At 39.2% G+C, this 14,325-nt stretch overlaps 1 pseudogene; it reads left to right on the forward strand.

Moving 5' to 3' along the window:
* The first annotated feature begins 3,773 nt into the window (after positions 1–3,773).
* LOC112415761 (probable G-protein coupled receptor 45) lies at positions 3,774–5,070 on the forward strand (annotated as a pseudogene).
* Positions 5,071–14,325: the final 9,255 nt, after the last annotated feature.

The following is a 14,325-nucleotide window of genomic DNA, read 5'->3' on the forward strand; positions in this document are numbered from 1 at the left end:
AACAGACTCACAGACTTAGAGGATGAATTTATGGTTACCAGAGAGGAAAGGTAGGGGAGAAGGATAGATTGGGAGTTTGGGATTGACATATACACACTGCTATATTTAAAATAGATAACCAGGAAGGACCCACTGTATAGCACAGGGAAGTCTGCTAAATACTCTGTAATAACCTAAATGTGAAAATAATTTGAAAAAGAATATGTACATGTATATGTATAACTGAATCACTTTGCTGTACACCTGAAACTAACACAATATTGTTAGTTAACTATACTCCAATATAAAATAAAATTTTTTTAAAAGAATTAGATTGATTAACACACTGTTGATCAAATACACTGAGGACTGGGAATTGGTTAATGTATTTAGCAATGTGCAAGTTATTTGTTACTTTGAGAAGAACAAATAGAAGAATGGGCATGAAAACCTAATTGAAGTGGGTTCAAAAGTGAATGGAAGGAGAAGAAATGGGGTATAGGCAACTCTCTCAAAGTGTTTTGTTATATGTAACACAGCACAATGCCTCAGTAAAAAGCTTCCCCCTCTCCGTGGTGGAAATGAGAGCCAACCAAATCAGCTGTCCTGACTGATATAGGCTTCTTCTTCTTAAGAAAAGGACAGGTGTCATAGAAATTTCAGCAGCAATTCATTTTGTGAAGTCTTGGAAGACAGAAAATATAATCACACTAACACTTGAGAAATAACACTTTTCTTTAAAAATGAAGAGGGTTATCTACCTGTTAATTTCAATTCATTCATATTGACACCAGGTGGTCTTATAATAAACTATACCTTTACTCTCTATATAGGTGAGGCAAGCCAGTCCTAAGTAGTAGTAGTAGTAATAATATTAATATTAGAAGAAGAAAAAGAAACATTCCTTGTCTAATCTTAAAATATATTTTGTACATATGAAATAAGCACTATTGTCAAGGTAATTGATTTTTGACTATCTGAAATACAGAAACAATAAAATCTGTGTATTGGGTTCAAATTCAAATGTAATCTGTCATTGTTATTATCAAATATGCAAAGCTTTACCAGAAATCAAAGTAAAAGCCCCTAAATATATGTTTAGTATTCAGAAATCAGTCTTCAGATCATAGTACTTAAACTGATCAAAATAACCACAACTTGATAGTATAGGAATAATTAATTTGATAATTATAATCACTTATTTGGATTAATGATGTTGTGATTTCATCAGTTTTAAGCAAGGAGAGATTTTGAAGGTTGAAAGAAATAATTAATAGATTTTGATCAATTCAGTCATGCTATCAACTGTCAGCAGGATGTACAAAATACAAATTTTTGCTATTGTTGTCAATATAGTTGTTTTCCACATGATTTATTTAATAGTAATGCCACATTTAAAAATTTCAAAATCTGTAAGATCATGTGTTATGTTATAGTATTTGTCAACTTTCTTTCTAGATAAATAAAAGTTTTGGTTTTAGTGTATATAATTCCTAACTCTTCACAAGTCAATGTTTTACTTCTCTTGAGACTTAAGAATTTTTGCCCAAGAACTAAGGACTGTTACATCCTTGAAAATACCATATAATGTGTACTTAAGACTAAATGGCTTCTCTTTCACATTCTCCTATCCATTATCTGATGGAAAATGGAACAAAGTTGAGCCAGTTTTCCTTTCCTTTTGAATGCTTAGGTTGAATTCTCTGAAAACTTGTATGCATTTAAAGGGAGGTTAGACCCAAGCCCCTGTAATATCAAGGTGGGTTTAAAGTAACAGTTGTCAGTATTTAAACGTTTCCTTCCAGGAACGGAAAGCAATGAACCCAACTCCACACCCCTCAGAGAAATTGATTTATTATCAGCATAAATTCTTGGCTTTGCCAGTATTGAATTTCAAATTATTAAATAAGCAACATAACAGTTAGATGCTTTGTACAGAAAATGTATAGGGCAATAGAAAAAGTGAGCCATTTGGTATGACCCATGCTAGTTTACAAAATGTGTGATCTACATGAAATAAATAGGAATGGAAAAGTAAATGTAGTATGCATATGGAGTTAAATTATGTTTGTCTGTGTGTGTGAGGGTAATACACCAATTATTAAGTATCTTTTACCAAATACCTACTTTTCTAAAGTTGAACATATCTATGCATTTGATTTTTCTCAATTTTTATAGAAAAAAATGATATTGTATTGTCTTATTTTTTCAAGCAACTGAAAATCCAAGCGAAAGAAAATGTTCCCTTCTTACAATGGATGCACACCAAAATTACAAGTATTTACAAAGCAACTATCCATGAAAACAAGCTGAAGACTAGCAGAAAAGATTTAGATTTAGCTAAAGATATAAAAGAGGAACCACAACTAGAAGTGTGGGAGAAGACGACCCACACCCCTGGATAGGCAATGCTTAAATGAGAGGAATCACAATTGCAGAGGTTCTTCACAAGGAATGGTGAGTCTCAACCCCACATCAGGCTCCCCAGTCCAGTGTTCCTGCACAGGGAAGAAGAGCCCCTAGAACATTTGGCTTTAAAAGACAGTGGGGCTTGCATGTGGGAGAGACAGAGGACTATATGACACAGACACTCTGCTTTTAAAAGGCATGAATAAAATCTCACATGTACTGAATCCCAGCACAGAGGAAACAATTTGAAAGGAGTCTGGGTCAGACCCATTAGTTGACCTTGGAGAACGACTTGGAGAGGCAAGAAGCTACTAGGACTCCCACTGGAGACATAAACACTAGTGGCAGACATTTTTGGAAGCTTGTTCTACCATGAGGACACTGGTGCTGACAAAGCAACTTTTTTTTCTTTTTTTTTTTGTCTGCGTTTGATCTTCCTTGCTGTGCGTGGGCTTTTCTCTAGTTGAAGCGAACAGGGGCTACTCTTCATTGCGGTGTGCAGGCTTTTCATTGTGGTGGCTTCTCTTGTTGAGGAGCATGGGGTCTAGGCGTGTGGGCTTCAGTAGCTGTGGCACGTGGGCTCAGTAGTTGTGGCACACGGGCTTCGTTGCTGTGCAGCATGTAGGATCTTCCTGGACCAAGGCTCAAACCCACGTCCCCTGTATTGGCAGGCGGATTCTTAACCACTGCGCCACCAGGGAAGCCCCAACAGCATCCTATAAAAGAGTTTATCTGGGGGGATAGTGTCTTCCTTTTCATCAGTGTTTCCAAAAGTAACATTCTAGCAGCACTACAGTTGTCCAAAGTGTTACCATTAAGGGAAATTGGGGGAAGGGTACATGGGATCTTGCTGGATTATTTCTTAAAACTGCATGTGACTCCACACTTAAACAAATAGCAGCGGCATCAACTACCATTTATTCATTCAACAGAATTTCTGTTGAACATCTTTTCTGCTGGGGACACAGCAAACCACACAGACAAAACCCTGCCCTCATGGAGCTGGCTCTCTACTGGGGGTTGCCTCATCCAAAGCTTCACTGGATCAGGATGCTTGTAATTCAAGTTATAAAATACATGCTGATTATGTAAATGCTGATTACAAATTCTGGTCCCCCACAAGGTAGGTCTGATCAGGTTTCCTGGGTTACATGACAAGGCTCGTCGTATTTGTGAAGATCAAGCCTTTTCCCCACGTGGTAAATAAGTGAGTCAGCTCCACTCTGATGTTTAAAATACCTGTAAAAGGTAAAAACTGCTCTATTCAACCCATGCTTGGAAGATCTAACCCCCTTCTCTTTCATGCTTCTTTGCAACAGGCCAGTGAGAGCGTCCAAGTAGAAAGCTGCGAACACAGTCATTGTCACGGAGATGATGAGGCTGTGATGAATCGCAAATCCCAGCCAGTTGCTCCCAAAGAGGGAGGCTCCTCCCAGCCCTTGCAGCGCCCTCTAGATCCAAGACAACCGGGAGGAAAATGCAGCTAGCAGAAAGAACGCAGCAGCCCCTGAAGCGCTGAGGCCCCTTCCTTTCCTTTCTGCCCCAGCTCCAGGATTTCCTCCATCATGGCCTCTAACCGCTCGTCCATTGAGACCTACGAATACCTGCTGCCCAAAGGGAGCCATGCGGTGGACTCTCGGGCACCCCCTTCACCTGCGCCCCTCAGGATATCCCTGGCAGTCCTCATGATGCTGATGATCGTGGTGGGGTTCCTCAGCAACACCGTGGTCTGCATCATCATGTACCAGAGGCCGGCCATGCACTCCACCATCACCCTGCTGCTGGCCACGCTGGCCTTCTCGTACATCATACTGTCCTTGTGCTTCATGCCCTTCACCATCGTAACCCTTATCACTGTCTCCTGGCACTTTGGGGACTCCTTCTGCAGTCTCTCTGCTGCGCTCTACTGGTCCTTCATCCTGGAGGGCGTGGCCATCCTACTCATCAGCGTGGACCACTTCCTCATCATCGTCCAGCATCAGGAAAGGCTGAACCCCCACAGGGCCAAGGTGATCACCGCCGTGTCCTGGGCTCTGTACTTCTGTGTCTCAACCCTGTCGCTGGGCGACTGGCCGCAGGTGGAGGTGCCAGCGCGGGCCCCACAATGCATGCTGGGTTACACCGAGTTGCTGGCCGGCCGCGCCTAAGTGCTGACGCTGGTGGGGGCCGCCTTCTTCGCGACCTTTGCCGTGATGCTCAGCTCCTACCTGGGCATACTGCACACAGTGTGCAAGGACGCCGTGCACGTGCACAACAAGTCCAACAGCCTGGACCTGCAGCTGCCGACCCACACCGGCCTGCAGTGGCTCCAGCGGCAGCAGCAGGTCAGCCTGGACCTGAGCTTCAAAACCAAGGCCTTCACCACCATCCTGATCCTCTTCGTGGGCTTCTCGCTGTGCTGGCTGCCGCACTCTGTCTACAGCCTGCTGTCCCGTGTTCAGCTGGAGGTTCTACTGTGGACACTCATTCTACACCACCAGCCTCTGCGTCCTAGAGCTCAGCTACCTCAAGTCCGTCTTCAACCGCATCATCTACTGCTGGCGAATCAAGAAGTTCTCTGAGGCCTGTCTGGAGCTGCTGCCTCAGACCTTCCAGATCCTCCCCAAAGTGCCTGAGCGGATCCAGAGGAGAATCCAGTCAAACACCATCTACGCATGCACCGAAAACCAGTACCCTGTGTAGGGGAGGGGCGGTTAGCCCCACACCCCCATTCCCTGCTGCCCCCCACTCAGCTTCCTGGGACCTCCGTGCAGTCAGCACTTGGTAGGGCCTCTTAAGTACCAAGGGACTTATTTTTTACCAGGTGAGCTTCTTCTCCCAAGTTTGCACCATGAATTATTTTTGTTTCTCGCTGAGGGTCTGATGGAAACTGGATGGTCAAGAAAAAAGGGGAAAGGGGTGGGTGATGAAGGAGTTGGCTCAAACCTTAGGGAGGCGAGGGGATCAGGGAGGGAGGTTGGCTGTGGGGCAGGAGGAAGGCTCTATCTAAAGAGTTCCCTCAAGACCTGCCTTGGAGGCACCCATTGTGCCATGTTCTGATGTGAGAGATCCAAGTAGGTTCATCGCTGGGTCATCAATCACTACTGGGCACCAGCATTCTTCAGAGGCGTTTGTGTCTGTGGCATATGTTGTGGAAACTTGCAAGGTTCTTTACATTGGTCAGATGTGCATTTCGGATGATGCCAAATCACGCTTTCTATAAACCAAAGTCACATGGGAAGTAGAGGAGCCCCTGGGCTTTTCAGCTCCCCATGTGACACATGGGAGGCCTTGGTGGATCGAAGCCCAGAGAATGTTCGGGGGCAGCTCAACTGAAACGATAAGACTACCCCAGTTCACATCCTCAACCCTCCTCCGTGAACCAGCCCACCCGGCCCCTCACCCTGAAGCTTGTCACCTCCCTGCCTGCCGTGACAGCTCCCACCCCTTCTCTCTTTCTCACTTCTGGCCCCCAGCGCCCCCCTTCACATTTGATCTGTCCCTATGAGCAGGAACCACACTTCTTTTCCTGTGATTCATCTTTTCAGCAAGTACTTGTAGTGACTTGCTTTCAGTCTCAGAAGGGGTCTGGGGCTTTGTTTACATGTTTCTTTCCACACTCTGCGGATGCCACATCATCCTGTCACAGGACCTGTGGCGGGGACACAAGTCCCTACCTCTGCCACCCATTGCTTGGCTGCCCCTATTGACCTCTGTGTTCCTCTACCTCACTCAGGGCTGCAGGAGTCTGACCACTGCCATCTGGGTCCTGTCCAGGGACTTTGGTCCCCCAGCCCAAGCAGGATTGGGATCCCAGGAGGGCAGTTGCCTAGAGGGGAGGGGACCCTTCAGCTTGTTCTGTACATGTGGCCTCTAACCCAGGGCCCCCTTTACCACCGGGAGCTTCTGATGCTGCAGGTGACTTTCCTGAGTTCAAAGTATGTGGTTGAGTCGATGGAGCTCTCTTTACAGTCTCAGATTCTCATGAAAGTCCAGCAGTGAGGTGGGGTCCCTGCCCACTGGGTTGTTCAGGACTCAGGTTCCACCCAGGGCATCATCCTCATCTTTCTGGTCAGTCCAGGTTACAGCCAGGTCTGTGTCCTGGCTCCTCAGGATACAAAAGTGTGGAGGAGGGTGGGATAAGGCCTATCTACACTCCCTTGGTCTTTCCTGGTCTTCTCTGGTCCAGAGCCCAGTAACATGATCACACCAGCTGCAAAGGAGGCTGGGAGATCAAAAGGCAGTTTTGGAGTCTTCCCTCTAGCTTATTAGTGCCAGAAACTTACCAGCCCACCAGAGGGCTGGAACTAGCCCCACAACCCCCTGGGCCATGAAGTCAACTGCCTCAGGACTTGACTCCACCCTCAGGTGGGCTAGCAACAACCCCAGGACACCCCAAGCTATGCAAACACCCATGCTAGGACTTGGCCCCATGCACAAACTGGCTGGCAGCCACCACATGAATCAGGGCCTGGCAGCCAACCGGGCCAATGGCCAGCTCCACCTACCAGAGCACCCACAGTAGTCAGTCCTCCCACAAGAGAAGGGCCCATGCAGTTCACATAAGGGGCACACCTGGATAATAGCTCTGGTGATCAGAGGGCAGTGTGCTGCTAGGCCACATAAGGAATCTCCCACATAAAACCACTTCTCCAAGATCAAGAAACTTAACTGAATTACCTAATACATAGAAATAAACACAGAGAATTAAGCAAAATGAGGATACAAAGGAATATTTTCCAAAAGGAGGAATAGGACAAAACCTCAGAAGAACTAAAAGAAGTGTAGATAAGCAATTTAAAAGAGTTCAAGGTAATGATCATAAAGATGCTTGCCAAACCCAAGAGAAGAAAGGATGAACAGAGTGAAAATTTCAACAAAGAGTTAGAAAATTTAAAGAAGAACCAAACAGATCTGATGAATAGAAAAACTGAAATAAAAAATACACTAGAAGGAATCAGCAGTAGATTAGATGATTCAGAAGAACAGATCAGCAAACTTGAAGCATAGTATAAATCATCCAAGCTGAATAGAAAAAAAGAAAAAAATAATTTTTAAAAGTAAGGATATTTTAAGGGGCCTCTGGAGCAACATCAAGTGTACTAACATTCACATTATAAAGGTCCCAGAAAGAGAAGAGGGAGAGAAGCGGAAGAGAATTTATTTGAAGACATAATAGCTGACAACTTCCTTAGTCTGGGGAGGAAAACAGAATTCCAGATCCAGGAAGCACAGAGAGTCCCCCTACAAATGAAACTAAAGAGTTCTACATCAAGACACATCAAAACTAAAATGGCAAAGATAAAGAGAGAATCTTAAGTGCAGCAAGAGAAAAACAACTAGTTATGTACAAGGGAACTCCCATAAGACTCTCAACTGACTTTTCAGCAGAAACTTTGCAGGCCAGAAGGGAATGATATGATATATTCAAAGTGATGAAAGGAAAACTCCTACAACTAAAAATATTCTACCTAGCAAGGCTATCATTCACATTTGAAAGAGAGAAAATTGTTTTACAGAAAGCAAATTCTAAAAGGCCTCAGCACAGCTAAACCAGCTTTACAGGCAATGTTAAAGAGAATTCTCTAAGCAGAAAAGACCGCAGCTAGAAATATAAAAATATGACAGAAACAATAATAGGTAAAGAAAAACATACAGTAAACATAGTAGAGAAATGTAGTAAAATTATCCATATCTACTACCATCTATCAATTATATGTTTTTTGTATTAAAGTGTACACAAAATAAAAAAAATATTATGTCAAAAAATTAAACTTTGGGAGAGGGAGAGAAATGCATGGTTGTTAGAATGAACTCAAATTTAAGATTATATCAACTTAAAATAATCATATATATAGGTATATGTAGATATATATTTGGTATATATGAACCTTATGATAACCACAAACAAAAACCTATAATAGGTACACACACACACAAAAAGGGGAAAGAATCTAAACATAGCATTAGTCATTAAATTACAAAGGAAGACAGCAAAACAAGAAAAAAAGGAATAAAAAGAACTACAAAAACAACCAGAAAACAATTAACAAAATGCTAATAAGTACATACCTATACTTACTTTGCAATCTCTTTATTTTTTTTTAAATTTTTATTGGTGTATAGTTGATTTACAATGTTGTGTTAGTTTCAGGTGTACAGCAAAGTGAATCAGTTATACATATACATATGTCCACTCTTTTTTAGAATCTTTTCCAATACAGGCCATTACATAATATTAAGTAGAGTTCCCTGTGCTATACAGTAGGTCCTTATTAGTTATCTGTTTTATGTACAGTAGTGTGTATATGTCAACCTTAATCTTCGAATTCATTCCCCCTCCCTTTATCCCCTGGTAACCATAAGTTTGTTTTCTACATCTGCAACTCTATTTCTGTTTTGTAGATAAGTTCATTTGTACCATTTTTTTTAGATTTCTCATATAAGTGATATCATATGATATTTGTCTTTCTCTGTCTGACTTACTTCACTCAGTATGACAATCTCTAGGTCCATCCATGTTGCTGCAAATGGCATTATTTTGTTCATTTTTATAGCTGAGTAATATTCCACTATATATATATACAACATCTTCTTTATCCATCCCTCTGTTGATGGACATTTAGGTGTTTCCATGTCCTAGCTATTGCACATACTGATGCAATGAATATTGGGGTGCATGTATCTTTCTGAATTATGGTTTTCTCCAAATATATGCCAAGGAGTGGGATAGCTGTATCATACGGTAGCTCTATTTTTATTTTTTTAAGGAGCCGTCATACTGTCTCCATAGTGGCTGTATAATCCCTTTAACTGTCAATGGACTAAATTCTCCAATAAAAATAAATAAAGTAACTGAATGAATAATAATAAAAAAAAGGACACATAAATATGCTGTCAACAAGACACTCATTTCAGATCCAAAGACACACACAGACTGAAAGTGAGGGGATGGAAAAAGGTATTCCATGCAAACAGAAATGAAGAAAAAGCTGGGGGAGCAATACTTAGACAAAGTAGACTTTAAAACAGAGACTAATAGGAAACAAAGAAGGCCATTACATAATGATAAAGGGATCAAACAAACAAGAAGATATAAGAATTGTAATAATATATACACCCAACCTAGGAGCAACTAAATACATAAAGCAAATGTTAGCAAACATAAAGGGAGAAACTGACAGTAATACAAGAATAGTAGGGGACTTTAATGCCCCACTTACTTCAATTGACAGATTATCCAGATCAAAAATCAATTAGGGAAACACTGGCCTTAAGTCACATATTTTACTAGTTGGCATTAATAGGTATATTTGCAACTTTTCATCCAAAAGCAGAAGAATACACATTCTTCTCAAGAAAACATGGAACATTATGCAGGACACATCACATCACAAAACAAGTCTCAATGAATTTAAGAAGACTGAAAACATGTTAAGCATCTTTTCTGATTCAATACCTTAAAAGGATTTTACAACATGAGGAAGGTTCAGTATCTCAGTATAAGGAAAACAATTAGCATGATACACCACATTAATAAATTGAATAATAAAAATCAGATTATCATCTCAATACCTGCAGAAAGAGCTTTTGACAAAATTCACCATCCAAATACAGTAAAAAACTCTCAACAAAGTGGGTATAGAAGGAACATACCTCAACATAATAAAGACTGTATATGACAAATCTACAGCCAACATCAAACTCAACAGTAAATGCTGAATGCATTGCCTCTAAGATCAGGAAAAAGACAAGGATGTCCACTGTTACCAGTTTTATTCAACATAGTATTGGAAGTCTTAGCCACAGTAATCAGACAAGAAAAAGAAAAAAAAAATGCACCCAAATTGAAAAGGAAGATGTAAAACAGTCACTGTCTGCAGATGACAGGATACTATATGTAGAAACCCTAAAGGTGCAAACAAATAACCATTAGAACTAATAAATAAATTCAGTAAAGTTGTAGGATAAAAAAGTCATATACAGAAATATGTTACAGTTCTATACACTTACAACAAACCATCAGAAGAGAAATTAAGAAAACAAGCAAATTTACAATTGCATCAAGGAGAATAAAATACCTAGGAATAAGTCTAACCAAGGAGGTAAAAGATCTGTACTCAGAAAACTATAAGACATTGATAAGAAATTGAAGATGACACAAACAAATGTGTAAATACACTGTGCTCATGGATTGGAAGAATTAATGTTAAAATGACCTTACTACCTAAGGCAATCTACAGCTTCAATGAAATCCCTATAAAATACCAATGACTATTTTCACAGAACTAGAAAAATTGATCTTAAACTTTGTATGGAAGCACAAAAGAACGCTGAATAGCCAGGAAAATCTTGAGAGAGAGAAACAAAGCTGGAGGTATTATGTTTCCTGATTTCAAACTATAATATACAGCTACAGTAATCAAACCAGTATGATACTGACACCAAAAAGATATATGGATCAATGGAACAGAATAGAGATCCCAGAAATAAAAACATATTTTATGGTCAATTAATCTATGACAAAGTAGGCAAGAATATACAGGTGGGAAAAGATAGACTCTTCAATAAATGACCTTGGGAATACTGGACAGCTACATGTAAAAGAAATAAACTGAATCACTTTCTCACCCCATAAACTCAAGGTGAATTGAAGACTTAATTGTAAAACCTGAAACTCCTAGAAGGAAACATAGGCAGTACACTCTTCGACATTGGTTTTAACAATACATTTTTGGGTCTGTCTCTTCTGGCAAGGAAAGCAAAAGCAAAAATAAACAAATTGGACTTCATCAAACTAAAAAGCTTTCCCACAGTGAAGTAAACTATCAACAAAATTAAAATGCCACCTACTGAATGGGAGAAGATATCTACAAACAATATACCTGATAAGGAGATAATATCCAAAATATAGAAAGGACTCATACAGCTCAAAATCAAAACCCTGATTAAACTGGGTAGAGGACATGAATAGACATGTTTCCAAAGAAGACACACAGATGGCCAACAGACATTTGAAAATATGTTCAACTCACTAATTGTAAGGGGAATGCAAAACTACAATGAGATACTACCTCTCACCTGTCAGAATGGCTATCATCAAAAAGTCAATAAATAGTGAATATTGGCAGAATGTGGAGAAAAGGAAGAACCCTCAAGAACTGTTGGGATTGTAATTTGGTTCAACAGTTCTAGAAAACAATATAGATGTTCCTCAAAAAACTAAAAATAGAACTGCCATATGATCCAGCAATTGCACTTCTGCATATTTACTTGAAAAACAAAAACACTAATTTAAAAAGGCATATGCTTTCCAATGTTCATTGCAGAATTATTTACAATATCCAAGGTAATGTAAGAAAACTTTTTATCCATTGATAGGCAAATGGATGCACACAATGGAATATTAGTTATAAAAAGTATGAAATCCTGCCATTTGCAACAATAAGGAGGGACCTAGAGTGTATTAGCCTAAGTGAAATTAGTCAGACAGAGACAGACAAATACTGCATCTCACTTATATGTGTGATCTAAAAAACAAGACAAACAAAGAAAACAAAGTAAAAGAGACTCGTAGATACAGAGAATAAATGGGTGATTGCCTGAAGGGAGGGTTTGGGGTGTAGGCAAAATAGGTGAAGTGTGTTAAAAGGTATAGACCTCCAGTTACATAATAAATAAGTCAGGAGTATATAATATATAGCATAAGGTCAATAATATTGTAATAAGTTTTTACGGAGACAGATGGTTACTAGACTTATCATGGTGCTCATTTTATAATTTATATAAATGTCAAATCATTATGTAGTACACCTAAAATTAACCTAATATTGTATGTCAACTATATTTCAATAATAAAAAAACAGTAATAATGGTAATAGTAAAAGAGTTCCTTTAGCAACTACCTTGGAGCCACACAGACTGGTAACCTTGAGCTATGTGTTAGCCCCTTCGGTCTTGCACATCATCAATCCTGTAGGCTACTGTGTGCTACAACAGATAATAGGATCTTTAGTAGAAAAATCATAACTACATGTAAAGGGGGAAATATAATGTCTCACTTTACAATGGAAGGAAAGAGGAGCCCACTCAATTACAAGCTTCACTTGTACACAGGTAAATTGCAGACATGGATAGTAATCATTCTATGCCCAGCTCTTTACCGTACATGACCAAAACCAGCATGGTACCTGCATCTTAAATACTGCAGAGAATAAAAGATCTATATTAAAAAATTTAACATTTTAAAACCATATTGAAAATTTATGTTAAGAAATACTTAATAGTTAAAATATTATTGCTACCTTATTACCATGTCAGATTTTTTAAAGGAGTAAGTGTGAAAGAAATTCAAAATATAAACTGATGTTTTAAAATTACTTATGAGAAGATAGATGTATAAAAATAAATTATTCTAAGCCTGGAAATATCTAATATTTATTTTCAAACTTGAATTTATATATTACTAAATTTGAGGTAATGGATACTACTAGTGTTATGGTAATTATGATGTCTTCAGGGAAGCATTTAAATTCAGCCTAGGGCTTCCCTAGTGGTGCAGTGGTTGAGAGTCTCCTTGCCGATGCAGGGGACACGGGTTCGTGCCCCGGTCCTGGAAGATCTCACATGCCGTGAAGCGGCTAGGCCCGTGAGCCATGGTCACTGAGCCTGCTCGTCCGGAGCCTGTGCTCTGCAACGGGAGAGGCCACAGCAGTGAGAGGCCGGCGTACTGCAAAAAAAAAAAAAAAAAAATCAGCCTAACCTTTATATTGCATAGCATTTTCTGAGTTCAAAATTGCACGCATTAATGCAAATTCAGAAGTTCTGGTTGTTATCTGTTTTGTATTATTTTTTTTTTCCAACTAGGTGAGTCTAAAAGTAAAGAGGAACCACAAGCAAATGCAGTTTTCCTATAGAAATGCCTTAGCTATTACATGGTCCTTTACACTAAAAGCTTTGGAAAGGTGGTATTTTAGCTTTTTATGTTTCTAACACTAATTGCTACTTCTACACACTGCAACACTCTCAACTAAGTTTTATGATTTATTTTTAAAGAAGAACCTATTTTGAGAAGAGATTTGAAAGTTAAATACTATGAGGACCAGTATTACCTTCTGCCTACTTATTAAAGATTGAGTCCTGGACAATCTCATTTTTGGTGGTATGTTACAATTATGATACAGTACAGTGAAATAAAAGCTGTTTTTTTCTCCAAAACTTAATGTTTTATATTGTCCATGTTTCTTTTTAACTAGAAAAAAATAGAATGAATACCACACCCACTGAAGGTTTGAAAAGTCCTTTGGTTAAAACAGCAATGACAGAAGTGATCCATGTACAAAACACAGTTCAGGGCTAAAAATGTAATCACAGAGATGCTAGAAATGAAGGATGCTGGAAATAATAAGGAGCCTATAAGGTCAATTTTACCATCTAATCAAAGTTTGTGTTACAGTAAAATCATTTTGTTCTTGTTTTTAAATCAAATATTTAGGAGCAACAGTGAGTCCAAATTTTTACTGAATAAGAAATTTCATTTTATTTGCAAATTTGAAATCATTAAATTGAAATCTATGTAAGATTCAAAATAAAATTGAGGATTTACTTGCCTCAAATTCTTTATTGAACAAGTTAGTGGGAATGTGGTATGGATGATTTAAAAATAAACACAAATTATGCAGAGACTTGTGACAAACCACAAACTCTGGCAAAAGGAAATTATAGAGTTTTACTTTAAGAAAAGAACATAACTAAAAGTTGTGTGTAAATCATTTTATTTTTGCAAGGTCAATTTCAAATAAAATTCAGAGTCTGTAATTGTAAATGTACTTCCTTTCTACTCCTGGAAATATACCTATCACACTAAAGCATAATACTACATTTATTTCATGTAATTGTTGTGCTGACCATAATTGTTTGTCATGACTTTCTCTTAATTCATCTCACCTCACAGTTACA

Source organism: Neophocaena asiaeorientalis, unplaced genomic scaffold (assembly GCF_003031525.2).
Source record: "Neophocaena asiaeorientalis asiaeorientalis breed wild unplaced genomic scaffold, Neophocaena_asiaeorientalis_V1.1 scaffold151, whole genome shotgun sequence".
Lineage (NCBI taxonomy): Eukaryota > Metazoa > Chordata > Mammalia > Artiodactyla > Phocoenidae > Neophocaena > Neophocaena asiaeorientalis.